Source organism: Macaca nemestrina, chromosome 4 (assembly GCF_043159975.1).
Source record: "Macaca nemestrina isolate mMacNem1 chromosome 4, mMacNem.hap1, whole genome shotgun sequence".
Lineage (NCBI taxonomy): Eukaryota > Metazoa > Chordata > Mammalia > Primates > Cercopithecidae > Macaca > Macaca nemestrina.
This window is the reverse complement of record NC_092128.1, coordinates 161,961,820-161,980,816: the sequence shown is the minus strand read 5'-3', so window position 1 is coordinate 161,980,816 and position 18,997 is coordinate 161,961,820. Positions and strand designations below refer to the sequence as shown.

Sequence of the window (18,997 nt, the reverse complement as noted above, 5' to 3'; positions counted from 1 at the left end):
AAGGTTGCAGTGAGGCAAGATCATGCCATTGCACTCCTGCCTGGAAGACAAAGCGAGACTGTGTCTCAAAAAAAAAGAAAGAAAAGAAAAGAAGAAAGAAGGAACATCAGAACCTGGATCTCTTGATCAAGCAGTTTCATTTGGACTTGAGATGAATAAGCCACTCAGGTTTTTTTATTATTATTAACATTTTCAGCTGTAAGGTTTATACAGGTAATCTCGAATTTGCCCAGGAGGGTAGTCACGCTGCAACACATTTCTAAAATATGAAAAATTGTTTAGCATTAAGACAAACAAAACACTGACAGCCACTCCTTTAGTTATGAGGAAAACGGTTTATAAAAGAGTAATGGTGTTGATATTTAATTTGTCCTTTTTTAGGAAGGCATTATGTGGAGTGACTATTTCAATAAATAATTGGTTGGTTTGGGGGAAAATGTGAGAAAGGCATAAAAAAATCCAGAGATTTTGAGCAATGAAGTCTTTGGAAAAGGAAATGCTTTTAGATACCAAACAGTAAGAGATAACTCTGACAAGAATCTTGAGGAGGAGAGGACGATGAGGACTCAGGTCTGTTGCAAAGATCAGATTAATAGAGTGCCTCTGCCTACTCACAAACTAGTATCACGGGTAGCCTTAAGTTAGCTGCCATTAAAATGAGAAACCATGAGATATGGCTTCAGAAATAAAGCAGGCTTGGAAATAATATCTAAGACAAAGTGTGGGTATATCCCTCTTATATGGTCTTATTAGAAGCAAAAATGAGAATCCTACTAATAATCAAGAAAATTGCCTATCCAAAAATGACACAAACTTAAACTACAAGTATCTTTAGCTCTTGGGGTGTTAGGAAAAACAAAATAAAACAAAACAAAACAAAACAAAAACTCAGTCTCCCAGACACTCACTGCAAGTGCAGCCGTATGTGGAAATAGACACACACAAAAAGTATAATCTATGGTGAAAATAAACCATTAAGCTTTTATTAAAACCCTGCAATGTGAGGACAGTCCCAGAGGACTATTCTGCATGGAGAAAGTAATCCAAAGACTTTAGAGCTTAAACTGGGAAAGATCAGATAAAGTAAGTTTTATTTCAATAATTTCTCACTATTCAAAATGTTGTCAGATGTGAGGAATTTAGATTGCGTTAGACATGGGACAGCATTCAGCAACTGCAAAACTAAGACCACAGTTTAGCAGACACTCATTGATCAATTTCAGTTTAACAAGAGGAGGAGGAAGGAAGAGTTCCTAGAGTCAGTGATAAGTTTTTGGTCCATCAGCTTCTTCTGTAAAGCATATCTGATGGTTTTAGAAGGGTAGTCTGTAGTCATCTACGATGTGTTCACCTCCAAACCCGTTGACTTATTATTTTAATGATTGTAATGATTGCAGTTTGAATCCATGCTGAAATTTGGCTTTCTCAGTGTTCCTATGCACTACGGACTGAAGTGTTCACTTACTAGCAAATGTACCTACTGAAAATCCATAGGGTCAGTACGTTGGTGCATATTAGATTCATAGAATCTAAATACTTAAAATGAATAAACTGATTTAACTGATAAATAATATATGTTCTGTTCTACTACCTTGAAAATATTACATAATATTACATTAAATATATACATATATTTAAATAAATGCCTTTTGTTTTACTGAAATTGGTGAAGATGACTTATATATTTTTATTTTGGCTATCAGACCTTTCAGTTGATGAGATATCAATGTCTGAATAAACAATAAAATAAAGACATGCATAATCCTGTTATACTTAATGAACTAAATTTTTATTGCTTTTGATTGGATAAAAGTAATAATTTGATGAATTTTATTGATTTATTAATCAAAATTTGACTAACAGGTTGCATTAATAAAAATTTTCATGTGAGTTTTTTACTACTAACTAATTAAAAATAACAAAAGCAAATAAAATTTTACATATTTACAAAATTTCAATATTTTTATCAAAATATAAACTGATAAATATAAAAGATCAAAAGTATTTATAACATTTTTGTGTAAAATGTACAGAGTTATTAATTAAAATTAAAGACAAAATGCCAGTTATAGTGGATGGATAGCAACATATTAAATCAAATTTATGTAAAATTTAATAATTTTTTAATTTATAAATTTTTGTTATATATTTTCTAGAACAGAACTGCTGCTATATTTTTTAAAATTTAATGTCAATGTAATTGCTGATGTAAATAATTAGTATCAGGCTTTATATGTTATTTTCCAAAACTACATATACAACTTCGAATAGCATGCGTGTTACCCCATTGAAAATGATCCTCACTGGCAGTGTACAACTCTTATGACTATTCAGTAACTCATAAATTCCTCTTTCTGGGTCCAGTTGCAGTACTCACAAGGGTATCTTTTAAAATAAAACATGTGCAAAAATATTGCAAATTCATAAAATATTATCATTTAACTCTAAGTTAGAAGTTATTCACAAACATGTTCCATACTCTGAGCTGACCTCAGCCTTCATGCTTTCTGAACTTGCCAAAGTAATCACTTTAAACTCTCATTCGTTATTGCCTGCATTAAGCTCTGTGGTTTGTGTCTTACTCAGATCAGGGTTTATAACAGATGCTTTTTAAAATGCCAATGCAGTTTTCAGCCACAATCACTGAGGCAGGGTTTTAATTCAACATCTGGCACTATATGTCAGCACCTGAGGTAAATAACACTCTTAGTGATGTACTTGTCTGGCCCAATGAACGTGTTCATTTGAAACTGTCATTGGTAGATGCCATGATTTATTATAGCCTGTGCTTCTTCAAAATATTCTACCAGCCCTTGTTCAATAGAATATTTAGACTAATAACAATGCTAGCTTTTCCAACACTGTCTTCTCTGCTATTTGGGTACTGGAAGGAGAAAGTAGAGAACAAAGACTTGAGTAATGGAATAGAGAATGCTGCAAAAAGGCTAGTCATTTACTGACAGAGAGAGATAAAACAGCAATCAAGAAATAAGAAATAAGCAGCTAATGGCTGCTACCACTGCTTCTAAACTTCCTATTTGTTTGTTTTAATGCAGACCAAATCACTGGGGCTTACCTAGCTGACAGGCTTATTAACCACTGTTACTATCAATACTCATGTGAAATATGTATCTGAGTTTTTATAAAATATGATTTCCAGAAGTAATTGAAATAAGAAAATGACTCCTTTCAGCAACATGATTGATAGAACAGAATGCAGTCAAATGAACCAGTATATTCTTAGAATAAAGAAAACAAAACTTATCTTCAGGATAACCAAATAGAAATAAGTTAGAATTGTCTAATTATTAACAGCACATAGATATCCTTTTTGTTTTTGAAAGAACACTATATTTAAGGTATCTAAGTGATTTGTAATATTTTGATTGTGTCATAGTGAATGAATCAAAATTCAAATAGGTGTTTAACTAGACCAATATGTTAAAAAATAAAAATTTACCCTTCATGGTAAAATCGTTACAACTTATATACAGAATATGTGATTTTATTAGTGGCCCAACTATTTGATATATTAAAATATGATACTTATTTATTCATCTCTTTGCCTCATACTTTTTAGGTAGCTTTTTTTTTAAACTATTTCAGAAGCTAAACTTTCTTCTTGGTTAAGTATTTCCTTGTGTAATAACAAACGCTCTGTAGTAGTATCATGACTATGCTTCCAGGTGAGCCAATAAAGGAAACTCGGAAAATATGCAAAAATTAGTTTCTTATTAAATTATATTTTAGTTACAAAAAGTATTGAACAGAAATATCAACTATAAACATGAATTGGCAGAATTTGTACCAACAAATTAATAAAATTACTAATATGTACCATTAACTTGAGGTATGTTGAATGAAAAACAAAATATATTTTTTACTTCTACATTGTATATGGTTATACATGCCAAATGAGCAGAAAGTTGGCATGAAAATATTAGATAATACACACACACACACACACACACACACAGAGGCTCTTGTTATGTTAGTTATCAGTGGAAGATCAAATAATCTTGTTTCGTTGACAGTATGACGAATCATCAAACATAAATCAGGCTTTTCCAGCAGTAATCTCTTTCTAACTTATTGACTTAACTATGCTTAAATATGACTGGTGTATTTCATTTTTCACAGTTTTCATCTGATATGAGTGTGGTTTGTTTGAGTGTGTGTGCGTGTGTGTGTGTGTTAGAAATTGGTGTGAGTTTTAGTAAATCTATTTGGTATTAGTAAAGCTGAATGTACTTTAAGATACATCCATGTAACTAAAGAAGTAATTTTTTCAGTCCTTGTTTTGATAGGAAAATAATATTTTTACAACTCCCTGATCCCAATTCTTCACACTTAAACCATTTTTATATTCTTGATAATATTGTGGTGAAGGCATTTTATTAATCAATGATAATCCATTAAAAGTCATTAAGGCATATGGTCGGCTATATTTTGTTGGAGAGGGTTAACTAAAAGTTTGAATAAATAAACTTACTACCAGATTATTGGAAACACCAGGGACTATCTTAAATGTATTGAGTGCCTTTAATGCCAGAAGTTAGTAAAGAAAAACAAGGAGTTGTTTAAAGGCTTTAGTTATTGCATGATCTCCTATAAATCCATTGCTATGCAAAGTCATGCATTCCTAGGGGAGCAATGCCTCTGAAATACACCTTTGGTTTTGAAAACAGTCCATTTTAAACTGTGCAGATTTAAACACCAAAATGCTAAACCTCAATTCCTGAGACTAATGCTCTTTTGTATAATCAAATTTATGAACAACAGATTATGATGGATTACTTTTTAAAAAATCAATAGAAGTATTTCTATATTATGTAGCTAAAAGGTAACAGTCAACAAGTTCTGAAAGCATAAAATATTTCTAAAGCTACTTACAACATATGCCTACTATGAATTACATATGTGTGTGTGTGTGTAATAATCTGTAACTAATTATTTCTGTAATGTCATGTTATATTAAATCTATTCAATATATATTGAATGCAACATAACATTATAGAAATAATGTTTAACAGGATATAGCATTTTTGTTTTTCTGTTTTTCTTTTTTTTTTTTTTGAGTCGGAGTCTCCCTCTGTGGCCCAGGCTGGAGTGCGGTGGTGGCCCGATCTCGGCTCACTGCAAGCTCCGCCTCCCGGGTTCCCACCATTCTCCTGCCTCAGCCTCCCGAGTAGCTGGGACTACAGGCGCCGCCACCTCGCCCGGCTAGTTTTTTTTTTTTTTTTTTTTGTATTTTTTAGTAGAGACGGGGTTTCACCATTTTAGCCAGGATAGTCTCGATTTCCTGACCTCGTGATCTGCCCGCCTCGGCCTCCCAAAGTGCTGGGATTACAGGCGTGAGCCACCACGCCCCGCAGCATTTTTCTTCTTTAACCCACGTTTCTGTAATGGAATGGCTAAGAAATAACTTGCAGTTAGCAATATAATGACATGTAGTAGTTTTAGAGATCTCAGAATCTATTTACTTGAGAAAGAATGTCCCACATGAGAACTTAAAATATGCTACCCAGATGCACTTCCTGTTTTGGTGAGTATTTAGTGGTTTTAAAGTGTCATGTTAAACAGGTGCAAATACAGATAATAAAATTATCCACTAGAGTACAAATTATAAACGATCAGACTCTACAAAAGAATGTCTTTACTAAAATAGCCCAATCATTTTGTATAGAGTCTGTTCATTTTTATCAGTCTAATATATTCTGTTGTTTCTTTTAGAGTTACACTGTTTGAGGATAGGACCCCACATTCCATAATTTTATAAACTAAAACATAATTCCACTATTACTTCAGGATTTTCAGGATAATATTTTGTATATGATATTGTGTCAATCTTTCCTTCAAAGTTACTGTCTGGGAAACCCTACAGAACGGAGTGGAAGCTGATGTCACCACTGCATAACCTTTTGCAAGACCTGTCCAGTAAAAAACTGAAAGACTGAGGCACCAGAAACATCCACAATAATAGAGTCAAGAGACAAGTCAAGTACAAATAATACTTGACAGAGACCTGAAAAGTATGAAATCAACAACCAAAAGCCCTGGTCAGTGGAAGTAGGACACAGCTAGTTATGCACGTATAAAGGGGTGGCCTGCAGATGCTTGTGGAAGCCTATTTTCTTTTGAATGCCATTTTGAAATTTGAATGTGTCTCAAATTTCCATTCTCACTTCCCAACATGGAAGTCATAATTACCTGTTGTAGACTCTTTTGCATCTAGGAGCTAGGCTTATGATCTAGGTGCTGTCATTTGGAGGTTTCCACTAAAAATTCCAATACAGCAGAGAGTCAAATAACCCAGTGTTATTTGTAATCAAATCCTTTCATGAAGTGAGGTGGAGACCCAGGAGTGGTAGTGATAGAAACACTGGACACAAAGCCCCATGTTTGGTGTCTGTAATGACACAGAGAGAACGTACTTGTACTCCTCTGATGATACTCATTTGTGCCTCTTAGAAATAAACTATCCAAGATCCTTTAATACATTTTTGGGTTAAATGAAGTAAATATATTTCCTAGTTAAAAATATTCCTTACCAAAGATATACAGATGGTAAATAAGCATATGAAAAGATGCTCAACATTTTACACCATTGGAGAAATGCACACTAAAACAACAATGAGATTCCACTCCATGTTTATTAGAATGTTCTATATCCAAAACACTAACACCAAATGCTAGTGAGGATGTAGAACAGAAAGAACAATCATTCTTTGCTGGTAAAAATGTGAAATGTTGTAGTCATTTTGGAAGAGAGCTTGGCAGTTCCTTATAAAACTAAATAAACTCTTACCATATGATTGTACCTTGCTATTTATCCAAAGGAGTTAAAAATGTATGTCCACCTAAAATCCTGCACATGGATGTTTATAGCAGCTTTATTCATGATTGCCGAAACTTACAAGCGATCAAGATGTCCTTCAATATGTGAATGGATAAACTGTGGCACGGTGGATCAATAATGAAATATTATTCAGCACTAAAATTAAATGAGCTATCAAGCCATGAAAAGACATGGAGGAAATTTACATGCATGTTACTTAGTGAAGGAAACCTATCTAAAACGGCTTCATACTGTATGATTCCAAAGATATGACATTACGGAAAAGTCAAAACTATGGGAAAAGAACAGTGGGTACCAGGAGGTGAGGGGAAAGAAGGAATAATTAGGCACAAAGAAATTTTAGAGCAGTGAAAATATTCTGTATAATAATATAATGACAGATACATGTCATTATACATTTGTCCAAACCCATAGAATGTGTACAACATCAAAAGTGAACTTTAATGTAAAAATAATAATGATGATGATAATAACAATAATATTAACTGAGATAGTATGAGGCCATGCAAATATATAGATATGTATTTGTAGAAAATATTTTTACCTTCCCTTCCAAATAAGATAGATAAATCTGTTTCTTTGGTAATAGGTTAATATTAGAATGAAACTCACAATAATATTGCCTGTATAATTCTGAGTCATTAAGAGTGACTATTGGGTTCTTATATCTTCCCTGATTTAAACACACACATACACACACACACTCTCAGAATTTGAAAACCAAGTGAAAAAAAGTGGAGTTCCATGTTCCCCACCTTAAATGGTAAAAGTGATCTAGGATCTCAAAACAAGGAGAGTAAGTATTCCACAGTTTCTTGTTAAAACTGCAAATACTTTACTGTTGCTTAAAAAAAACATACAATTGTGTTTGCTTCCTGTCTTGGTCTGTTTTGTGTTGCTATGAAAGAATGTCTGACACTGGGTAATTTATACATAAAAGAGGTTTATTTAGCTCACGGTTCTGCAGGCTGAGAAGATCAAGGACATGACCCTGGGTTCTGGCGAGGACTTTCACGCTGCATCACTGGATGGGAAAGAAGGTCAGAAAAGAAGCAGATGAGTGAAGAGGGAAAAGCCTGAAGGAGGTCCTGGCTGTATAACAGCATGCTATCACTGGAACTCATTCATTCCCAAGATAATCCAGTCTTGCAACAGCAGGAACTCATTCACCATAAGAACAGCATTAAGATCAGCCTCCTGTACTTACAAATCTCCCACTAGGCCGCACTAACATTATCACATTGGTGTGATAATTGTATTTGAAAACAAATACAAATACAATCTCTTGAATAGAATTTAATAGAATTATTCTATTAAATTATTCTATTATTCTATTAATAATAGAATTATTAATAGAAATTAATAATTTCTATTAAGTTAATAGAAATTGTATTTGTATTTGTTTAATAGAAATTATTAATTTCTATTAAATTAAAAATAATATTTCAACATGAGTTTTGATGGGGACCAACAAACCATATTCCATAGCGCTTTCCTCATAGTCTTATAGTTAATTTGTTTCCTCATAGCCGGAGTTTGACTGGAGGAACAAAAACTAAATAAAATTAAAGAGTATGTGGTGGGGACCAAGGAGAAAGAAATATTTCACCAAGTATTTATTTTGGAGATTTTCCTCAAGCTTTTCCTATTTGGTTTTTCTTAATGTGTAATATAAAAAAAGAAAACTATCATAAAAAGACACAGTTTCTTTTCTTATTGCCACACTTTCTTATTTCTAATATGTACTTTTTTCACATTTTTACATTTCTGAAAGAAAAATCAATTAGATCAATGAATATGTATAATACAGTCTTTATTTTTTTTCTGAAATATCTACTACTTTATCAATGAGTCTTCTTCCTGTCTTAAAAACAGGAAAATAACAATTTGAATAATAAGCTATTCTATTGATAACGATGAAAAAATGATAGAATATGTAAATCGTATTGATAATCATGTTACCAAACATCAGCATTAATTGACAATGCTGACATACGTATGAATTAAAGTCCCCAAGTGGAATTGCAGCACTTTCCATACCACAGCAGATTAAAGATGCTGTCTTCTCTGAAACCGTAATATACTCACAGAACATGGGGTTATGCAACACTTTAATTTTGCAAAGTACTCTGTCTGAGAGCTCTATTGAACAAGAACAAGCCATTTCCAACATTTGCTATGTAATTTAATCTTTTTTAAAAAACAGTTTATATGCCACATTAATAAATGAATTAAAAACAGCCTTATATTTATTTAAAAATTAATACAAAACTTTCAGTTTATGTTTTACTATATGGTGGAATACCAGTGTCGAAAACAATTTTTAATGGGAGAGGAACTGGTTTTGCGATTGTCTGGCTGGATTTTGAAGCGAATACAATTTATATTAATTTTATTGTTATTTTTATTATCATTAAACATCACACATTTAAAATTAAAAAGAAATAAATCCTCTTTAGCTAATAACATAACTGGAGGTCCAAATTGTTACTATACTATGCTTCATTTAAGTTAATATACTATGTTTTATTTATGTTACCATACTGTTTCATTTATATTATGATACTATGTTTCATTTATGTAACTATACTGTTTCATTTATGTTATACTATGTTCATTTTTTCTCTTAAGTAGACTAATTTAATATTACCGATTTAATTCCTACTTATGCTCTGAATTTGTTTTTTATACTTAGTTATTTTTACATTGTTTCTAATAAAATCTAATCTAATAGGCATGGAATATTAAATTTAGTCTTACTATGTTAAGATCGCTTAGCTTTCTTGCCCCACAAGATACTGCATGCGATTGGCATGGAGGTTGTGTGTGTTTCAGTGCCATCCAAAGAGAACCCTTGCTGCCTACACTCAGCAGAGGCAGGTGACCTCCATGACATCACACTTTGTATTGGTTGCCTAGGGATGCTGTGGCAAAGTATGATAAACTTACTGGCTTGAGCAACAGAAATGTGTTGTTTCACAGTTCGGGACGCTAGAAGCCTGAGGTCAAGATATTGGCAGGGCCATCCTCTGTGTAAAGGCACTAGGAAAACATCTGTTCCAGTTCTTCCTCCTTGCTTTTTGTGGTATGCTGGCAGTCTGGCATTCCTTGGCTTTTAAATGCATTACCCTGGACGGGCACAGAGGCTCACACCTGTAATCCCAGCACTTTGGGAGGCCAAGGCGGGCTGATCTCCTGAGGTCAGGAGTTCGAGACCAGCCTGGTCAATATGGTGAAACTCCGCCACTACTAAAAATACAGAAATTAGCGGGCTGTGGTGGTGTGTGCCTGTAGTCCCAGCTACCCAGGAGGCTGAGGCAGGAGAATCGCTGGAACCCAGGAGGCAGAGGCTTCAGTGAGCCGAGATCGTGCCACTGCACTCCAGCCTGGGTGACAGGGCAAGACTCTGTCAAAACAAAACAAAACAAAAGAAAACAAAACCCACATTACCCTGATTTCTGATTTCTGCTTTGTGTTGATGTGGCATCCTCTCTATAAACATTGTATTTATAAGGACACTAGTCATACGATCTGAAGTCTCATACTAATGGATTTGACGATTACGTGTATAATGGTCCTATTTCAAAACAAGGTCACATTATGAGTTACTTGGGATTTGAATGTCAATATTTGGAGGACGCAATTCAGCCTAGAACACACTTCCAGAAAGTAGGTCGTGGTGCTTTCTTATTCACTGTATAGATTCTAAGCCTTATTTTCTCCTGGCATTCTTAGAAATTGTATTTGCTTACAAAATGTTAAAGGCTCTAGCCAATGGATGACAAAGATTTGCTTTTTTTTTTTTTTTTCTGATACAAAAGAATTAAGGAAAAAAAAAACTTTAAAATAAGAATGATTTCTAATTATATCAATTTCTTAATGTCCTTTTTAAGGTTTCTTGTGCCTGTAGGTGGCATTGGAGAGCATTGGGAAGACCGCGGTGTTAGGTGCGATATAGTTAATTGATGACGAAGGAGTTTGAAAATTACCTATAAATGTAAAATTGCTCTCACTAGTTTTGTTGGAAGAAAAGTTTAATTGCAAAATTTTTGTTATTGATAAAATTTTCTGGATATCTCTGATTACCTGCTATTGTATGTCAGTCAACATCCCGTTCTATGTACATCTTAAGAAAGGTAAAATATAATTGATTCTGTACTAAAAAAAAAAAACAAGAACATGTAAATCTGCAATTAAAACATTTCTTCCCATGTATTTTCCCCCTTTTTTGTAATTTAAGCTTTTAAAAATAAAGTTTATGGTTTTTTAAGTTTAAATAACATAGCATATTTTTAGTACTTATTTAAAATTACATAATATTTAAAATGAACTGGTATAGTAGCTCTTAAAAATTACAGAAATAATAGTCTAGTTCTTTCATAGAGAATACTTTTTTTTTTCTGAAAACATTTTGCCCTGAAAACACTTCTGTAGGGCACCTAAGTGACTACAGTTCATGTTACGTAGATTGGAAAAAGCCATGCTCAAGCATCTCTTTCATTACACAGCCCATTAATCAGGAAATCGCTGCCTAGCTCTAGTTCAAGGCTTTCGATGTTAGAATGGTGTGTGTGTGTGTGGGGTTGGAAACTTTTTTTTGTCTTTTTTTTTTTGTCTTATATTCTCTTCAAATCTTGGTAGCCTGAACAAAACTACTTGTGCCTTTTTGAATGTAATTGTTGATAGATGTGTCCTGCTGAATTATTATGTTCAATAAGCTCTGAAGTTTTATCAGCGCCTGTGTGTATGAATCCATACTTATCTTTGTCACATCCATGTGTCTTCTGAAGATGGTAACCGGTGAGAGTAAAACCACTGAGCAACTACCGTATCACGTGACCAGCAGTGTATGTCTTCATGAATTTAATACTCAGTATAGTGGGAGAAATCATTGGTATTTCATTCCCCTGAGTCAGTTCATTCCCTTTGTACTGATGTAAAATTTTATTTTTACCTTAAACCGTTGTTTTATTTTTAAATCATTTGCTCATTTTCTTTCCCTCTTTTGTTAATCATGAAAGGGTTTTAGATGATAAACTAATCCCTTTTATAATATCAAGGGGTACATGCAGCTGGTGTGATAGAGGAAGTCATTGTTTTGTTTTATACATATAAGACTGTCATGGGGAATATAAAAAAAGACACAAATCCTACCTCTTAGACATTTCAGGTAGACAGCAACTCTGCATATTAATTCTATACCCTTGATTATTGCATCTAATTCCCCTCATCAGTCCAATGCTAGATCATTAGCTTTAATTTATTTGTCTACAACGATACATATAAATTCTATTCGTAAAACAACTCTATGCCCTCAAGAACTTTAACTGTATTTATTGTATTATTCCTTAGGTTGAAAAATGACTGCAACTTATAAAATTATTGCATTAATTTCCTTTATGTTGGAAAGGCTAAATAAAACTCACACAATTGTACCTAATAAAATATATGTAATTCCATTTTACTTGACACTGGTTTATATAATAAAATAATTTCCAAAATAGAAGGTTAGTAAGTGGATGCTATTCATGTAGTTTGTATTTTCTTCTGGCCATTGTCTGGATAACCTATGTCATCATTAAAAATGTTTTTCATGCTTTGGAATACAATGTTTAAGAAAATTTCCTTTGGCTGCATTTTCTCACTTCTGTCATATTATTTGTTTTATACATAAATGTTTCTGAAAACATATTAAGTTCTTCTATGGTTCAAAATTCTCGTGGGCTATATGTTAAGTATACTATAGCTACAAATTAAACTGAAAAATATTGATTCCTAAACTTAGTCCAAATATAATAGAGGGTCTAAATAGTATGAAAAAAATTCAAATAAATATTATGAAAACACACACACTATATATATGTACACATACAAAAATAATTGAATTCAAGTATTATTCAAATAAATATGAACAAATAAATATAAATATTCAAATGTGAATAAATTTTATATTTATATATAAATTTAAATAAATATTATGAACACACACTATATATATAAATATATATTTAAGATCACGGTTTATCCATTTATTCCAGCTCAGGTTCGCAGGTGGCCAGAGCCTATCCAGGAAGCTCAGGACGCAAGGCAGTAAAGAGTGCAGGTCAGAACTCCATAAACACATACTATATAAATATATATATATACACTATATAAATATATATGTTTATGTATATAGTGTGTGTGCACATTATATTTATTTGAATTTATACATAAATATGTTACTTGAATACTCTGAATACTTCCTTCTCCTCAAAATTCGTATGTTAAAATCTTAACACTGAAGGTGATGGTATTCGGAGCGAAGACTTTTGGGGAAGATTAGGTCATGGATGTGGAGTCCTCATAAAGAGTCCCAAGGGAACTCATTTGTCCCTTCCGCCATGTGAGGTTACAGTGAGAAGACCTCTACCTATGAAGCAAGAAAGCCCTCACCAGACATCAAATCTGCCGGCAACTTATCTAGGATTTTTCTAGCCTCGAGAACTGTGAGAAATACATTTCTGTAATATCTGAGCTTCCCAATCTAAGCTATTTTGTTGCGGCAGCCTGAATGGACTAATACATGTATTAATATGTGCACACATGTATAAAATATATATTATATTTAATTATATGTATAATATATTTTATAACATATAATAATTATTAGAAGTATATAATATATATTTATACATGTTATATTTAATTATAATTACATTTCATAGAATTATATATTACAATTAAAATTATATGAAACATAATATATTTTATAATTTTATTATATATTATATAGTTTATATTAAATAATACATTTAGTGTATATCATACAATACATATATCATATAAAATATATTATATTTACATATATAAAGTATATTATATATTATGTAACAATATATGTAATATATCTACATATAGTAAATCCTCACAACCTCTACAATAGATATGAAAACTTTGATTTTAAGCTAAACAGCATATAACAACACCAATTTTTTTCATAGGCTAATTGATATAATCAAGGGCTAAGTTCCCATGGCATATTTGTAGTCACAAAAACATCTATACACTTCTAAATAGATAACAAAACACTACAAATATTAAACATTAAAATGAACGTAACCTGTATATACATTTAAGACAGATAAATACAAATTAAGATCACGATTTTTCCATTTATTCCAGCTCAAGGTCGCGGGTGGCCAGAGCCTATCCAGACAGCTCAGGACGCAAGGCAGTAACCAGTGCAGGTCAGAATTCCATCCCATGGCAGGTGCCCTCACACCCATGCCCACACTCACTCATCCTACATTGTTATGGCACGATGTACACACCCCAATGAACCTGATACGCACATCTTTGGAAAGTGGGAGGAAGCCAGAATACCAGAGCAAACCTGCACAGACATGGGAAGAACATGCAAACTCCACACACACTGTAGCTCCAGCTGAGAATCAATTTTTTTTCTCTTCATCATCATAATGAGATGACATTGAACAAAGTGACATATTTGAAGACCTGCTGTATGTATTACGTATGCACGTGTGTGTATGTCTGTGTGTGTTCAACTAGAAATAAAATTAAAACTTGATGGAAGATGTTAAGAAATAAAAATCATATCAATAACACCTGGGCACGTTTGTCCAAGATATGACTGCACCTCAGCCGTGTAGTCTCCCATGCATCTGGGAGTCTTCCTTCTGAGCTGACAGGTACAATCCAGACTTCTGAAGGGGAGTAGTAAGGCTGATATTGAAAACACCAAAATAAGCTAGATAATAAAGCCAACTGCCACTGCCAGAGTGAAGAGTGCTTCTGATGAGCCACTGCCAGAGTGAAGAGTGCTTCTGAAGAGCCACTGACAAGAGGAGAATGCATACAGGAAGGAGAAAGTTCCTGTCCGTCCTCCTGCTTCCGGTCTCTCCAAACTCTCTCCATTGTTCGCTATTAGCATAACCTAAGGAGAAGCCAGCTGGCAAAGAAGAAAGACAGTTTGCAAAGTTCCATCTCTGGCATCAAAATTAGGATATAGATCATCAGATTTAGAGTTGAAAGAAAATAGTTTAACAGCTGGCAGACTAATAATAAGCCAAGAACTTTATTGATGTAGCAGCCACAGCTGCCTTCACCACTGCCTTTTGTCTTTGTCCATGCACTTGTTCTTGTCAAGCTTGTCAATATCCCCTTGGCAGTAAGGCAAGAACAGTGTGCTTTGGGCCTTAGCCATCATCTCAGTGCCCATTTACCCATCTCCTCTCTAGCAGTGACCTTGGCTAAGACTAATTCTCAATCTAGTGCAGACTCTGGAGCTTGAGGCAATTTTTGTAAGATATCAGTTTTTGCCAAATTAATCACTAAAATTGATGACCTTTTAGTTACAATTTTATCTACATGTATTTATGAATGAAAAAAATTGATGTAGCTGGACCAGCAAAACAAAATAAAAATAAAAAACGTTTTGGGAAAACGAACAGGATCTAGGTCTAACTGATATGAAATCATTTTATGAAGAAAGAATATCATCTAAAATTGGCCAAGAAATAGACAAATTAATAAGTGAGGGAGATTACAGAGTTCAGAATGGTAGGGAACATTTCAGTGTCATAATCCAAAAAGTGTGTATTGGTGTTTTTCATGAGGTTGTCTGTCTTATAAAAATTAAAATTATATAAGATTGGAATGAGAATGTTTTGTGTCAAATTTGGTATTCAGCAGTGGACAACTACTTTGAGAACATTCATATAACTACTCCAAGGATGAGTTTACTCACATTAAAAAAAAAAAGGGAATTGTAACACTAACACAGAAGTTTGGAGAATGTATATTCTTTTCCATATTTTGAGGTATTTGACACATTATGTAACATGGATCAGACTTCACAATTAAGGGGGCATGATTGTTTTAAAAAATATAAAACTGACTAAAATTAAAAAGAGAATTTATAAAGTTAAGTAAATTAAAAGTCAATAGACTGGCCAGGCTTCAGTTACATTATTGAATAAGAACCAAAGGCTTTTCTTTTTCTCCAGGTCTCTGAGCTCTGCATCCTTCATCTTTCCTTTATTTCTTACTTTAGCAAACTTTCTTCAACAGTCTTGGGCTAACATACATGCTGACCATCATACACAAAAAAAGAGCTTTTTCCGCAAGCAACAAATAAAAGTCTTACAATCATCTCTGTTGGGGCCATATTAAGTCAAATACACTATCCAGAACCAGCAGGCATAAAGGGAATATCATGGTGGATTTCCTGAAAATCTCAGAGGAAGTATGAGTTTTTATTAGACTTTATCAAAATTCTCACTCTGAAGAGACAACCATAATATCATTGCAACTTTGTACATAAATAGCGATTACAAAAGTGATCAACTATTGTGAAAATTTGCCCATAGAAGACCAGTCCTGAGTAGGAGCTAAATACCAGCCTATCCCATGTGAGAAATCATCATAACGGTAAAACGAAAGAATTATTTTTTTAAAATCAACTTTAGTTTCTCCCCGTTTATTTAAACAATATTTTGGACCAGAATAAACAGGAATTACATTTATTCCGTTCTCATTATGTGTCAGTTGATGTGCTATGTTATTAATATTAATGCTGTGATCAAATCCTAATAGGACCCATCCAAAAGTAGCTTGCAATCCAAAAACTTGTTTTAAAGATTAGGAAAAAATATAAGAAAAAAAATGAACAGAGGAAATCCATCTATAAGTAGAACCATTGGCGAATTGGATATATGTGCGTTCAAATTCAGTGAATATGGCGAATCAGGATCCAAACAAATTTATTCTCTACTATCAGTATATGATATTAAGGAGATGGCAGTGTATATCTTAGTCTTTAAAAATCTTGAGTATTCATAAGAAAGGAGAGACATGAAATTCCTGGAGGAGAGGCAGAGACAAGGTTGAATGTTTCATTGGAAGACAATCTTATGTTCATATTTTATTATTCAAATCTAGAGAACAATATTGATCATATCCTTTTATTAATATGTACTAATATTTATTCTGTATTTATAGGATTAGTGTAAATTACTCATTAGCTCTAACTTTGGAATGTTATTGAATAGAAATGCTTAAAATGTCATAGATATTTAATATGCACATGTACATTTAGGTAATTGCTATAGTATCTTACATATTAGCAAGTTTATAATAAAATTATTATCCTTATAATGAAATATGTATCCAATCTCATAATTTGTTCTTTTTATTTTGTGCCACGCACTTCTACATCCATGCAGTTACAACATAATAACTGTCTTGGAATAGCTATGAAAGATATTTTGCTTATGTGAATATCTGTAGATGTATCTATCTGATGATCACACTTATTTTAAAATATATTAGCCTCTTATTTCAAACTTCATAATTTTTGTTAAATTATATATAATTGTATAGCATATATGTAAATATATGTATATACATAATTTTGGCATATATGTGTATGAAATGCTGAAGTTCAAAGATTGATAAAATGATCAATGAACTGTAGGTATATATATGTAACCACAGATTAGTTTAAGAAATGGCTAAATTTTAAATATTCTAATAATGAAAATAGCAGTGACTAAAATACTTGCTGAGGAGGCATTTAATATCTACTTTTTAATACTAAGACTCTTTTTATGATTTCATTATGTCACATTTTCTGATGTTGTATTACATGTTATGAATAAGAAAGGAATACACAAGTTTCCCTTTAGTCTAGGTGGAAACGTGCAGTAGCCAGGTACATTTATTTATGAAATATAGAGCATATGAAGTCATTTATTATACACTAAAATTATAAGAACACAATACTTGCATTAAGTTATACATTCGAAGGGCTTGTAAGTCACATGTTGTCTACACTTTAATGGTCAATTTTAATGTGTTGAGAGAGAAAACTAAAAAAGCATGAATACGATCTTAACTACTGAGGGCCAAACTCCACATAAAGTTGTAACAATTAAGATTCTCAAGCTAAGGGAAAACCAAAAAGGAAATCAGTTGCTTAAGACACAATTGCTCCTAGAGCAAATCATGGAACTATCTGCTGTTTGCAAATTATTTGCTTGCAGTATTATAGAGGTATTTACTAAAATTAGAAAGTTTTTCCAGTACAACATCCTTTTATCTTCACAAAGGCTGATGTAAGTGCAGCCTGTATTATGTTGTTTAAACACTGCCAAATGCTTTAGCTCACCTTCGTCATTTACCTCTTTGTGCTTTTCTTATTAGATTTAGCTTACTATTGAACAACCAGGGGAAATGTGGAGGCATATGGCAAGCAGTAGATATAGATCATAGTCTGTTGCTCTTTTTCCAGAAACAGTGAAATACACCTTATTTGTCTACTTAAATTCAAGTCCCAACTTTCCTTAATATTACGGCGTATGAACTATTTGTTGTTGATTTATTTCTGTCTCTTCTTTCAAACAACAAGGACGGCTTCTCTATCTTACTTTTCCTTTCTTTGTTTCTTTTTGTTTTTCTTTATATATTGACAGTTTTACAGTAAACACTTTTACTATTGAGATTCTCACAGATTATTAGCATTAGGAAATATAGCCATGCACAAAAACTGTTTTTGTACCTTACGTACAATTGGCACACATTTTGGTATGATATAGAATATGCTTATATATTCAACTTACTTTGTGATGAGGAGCTGATACTAAGAAATTCAAACTTTCGGATTCTTGCAAATACTTGTAGTATATGTACATACTCGCATCCATTATCTTTCATGAATTATTATTTTTGGAAAATTCTCATAATAAATGTATTCTCTCTTCATTAAGTGATTTCAAAAGCATACATGAGCATATATACCTTCTCTTACAACTCTCCTCTGAAAAAAAATAACATGAACACTAGTTATCTGTGACACAATAATAGAGTTGATGCCATTAATTATCCCCTTGGAGGTCCAAAAATGTAAAATTAGGGACACAGAAAGCATTTATCCCCCAAAGCAATCAGACATATAATTAAGAAGTTGGCCGCATTGATGCATACATACAGCCCACAACTGAAGAAAAATGATAATGTTAATGATTAGAACTGGAGATGTCATCCTTAGCATACATATTTATTCATTCTCTCAAAACTGGTCAATATGCCTTGGTTACTTTTTATGTACTAGGTTGTGATATATTGATATCTTAGAGG

General features: G+C 32.8%; 1 long non-coding RNA gene across 2 annotated transcripts in view; it reads right to left on the bottom strand.

Annotated features, from left to right (window-relative positions):
* Nucleotides 1-18,997, bottom strand: part of LOC105498538 (uncharacterized) — an 81,879-nt gene that overhangs the window by 25,248 nt on the left and 37,634 nt on the right. For both annotated transcript variants that reach the window (XR_011621738.1, XR_011621739.1), the window contains exons 4-5: nucleotides 18,481-18,677; nucleotides 7,817-7,883 (exon numbers count right to left, since the gene is read on the bottom strand). This is a non-coding gene — a long non-coding RNA (uncharacterized lncRNA). The remainder of the gene's footprint in view (nucleotides 1-7,816; nucleotides 7,884-18,480; nucleotides 18,678-18,997) is intronic.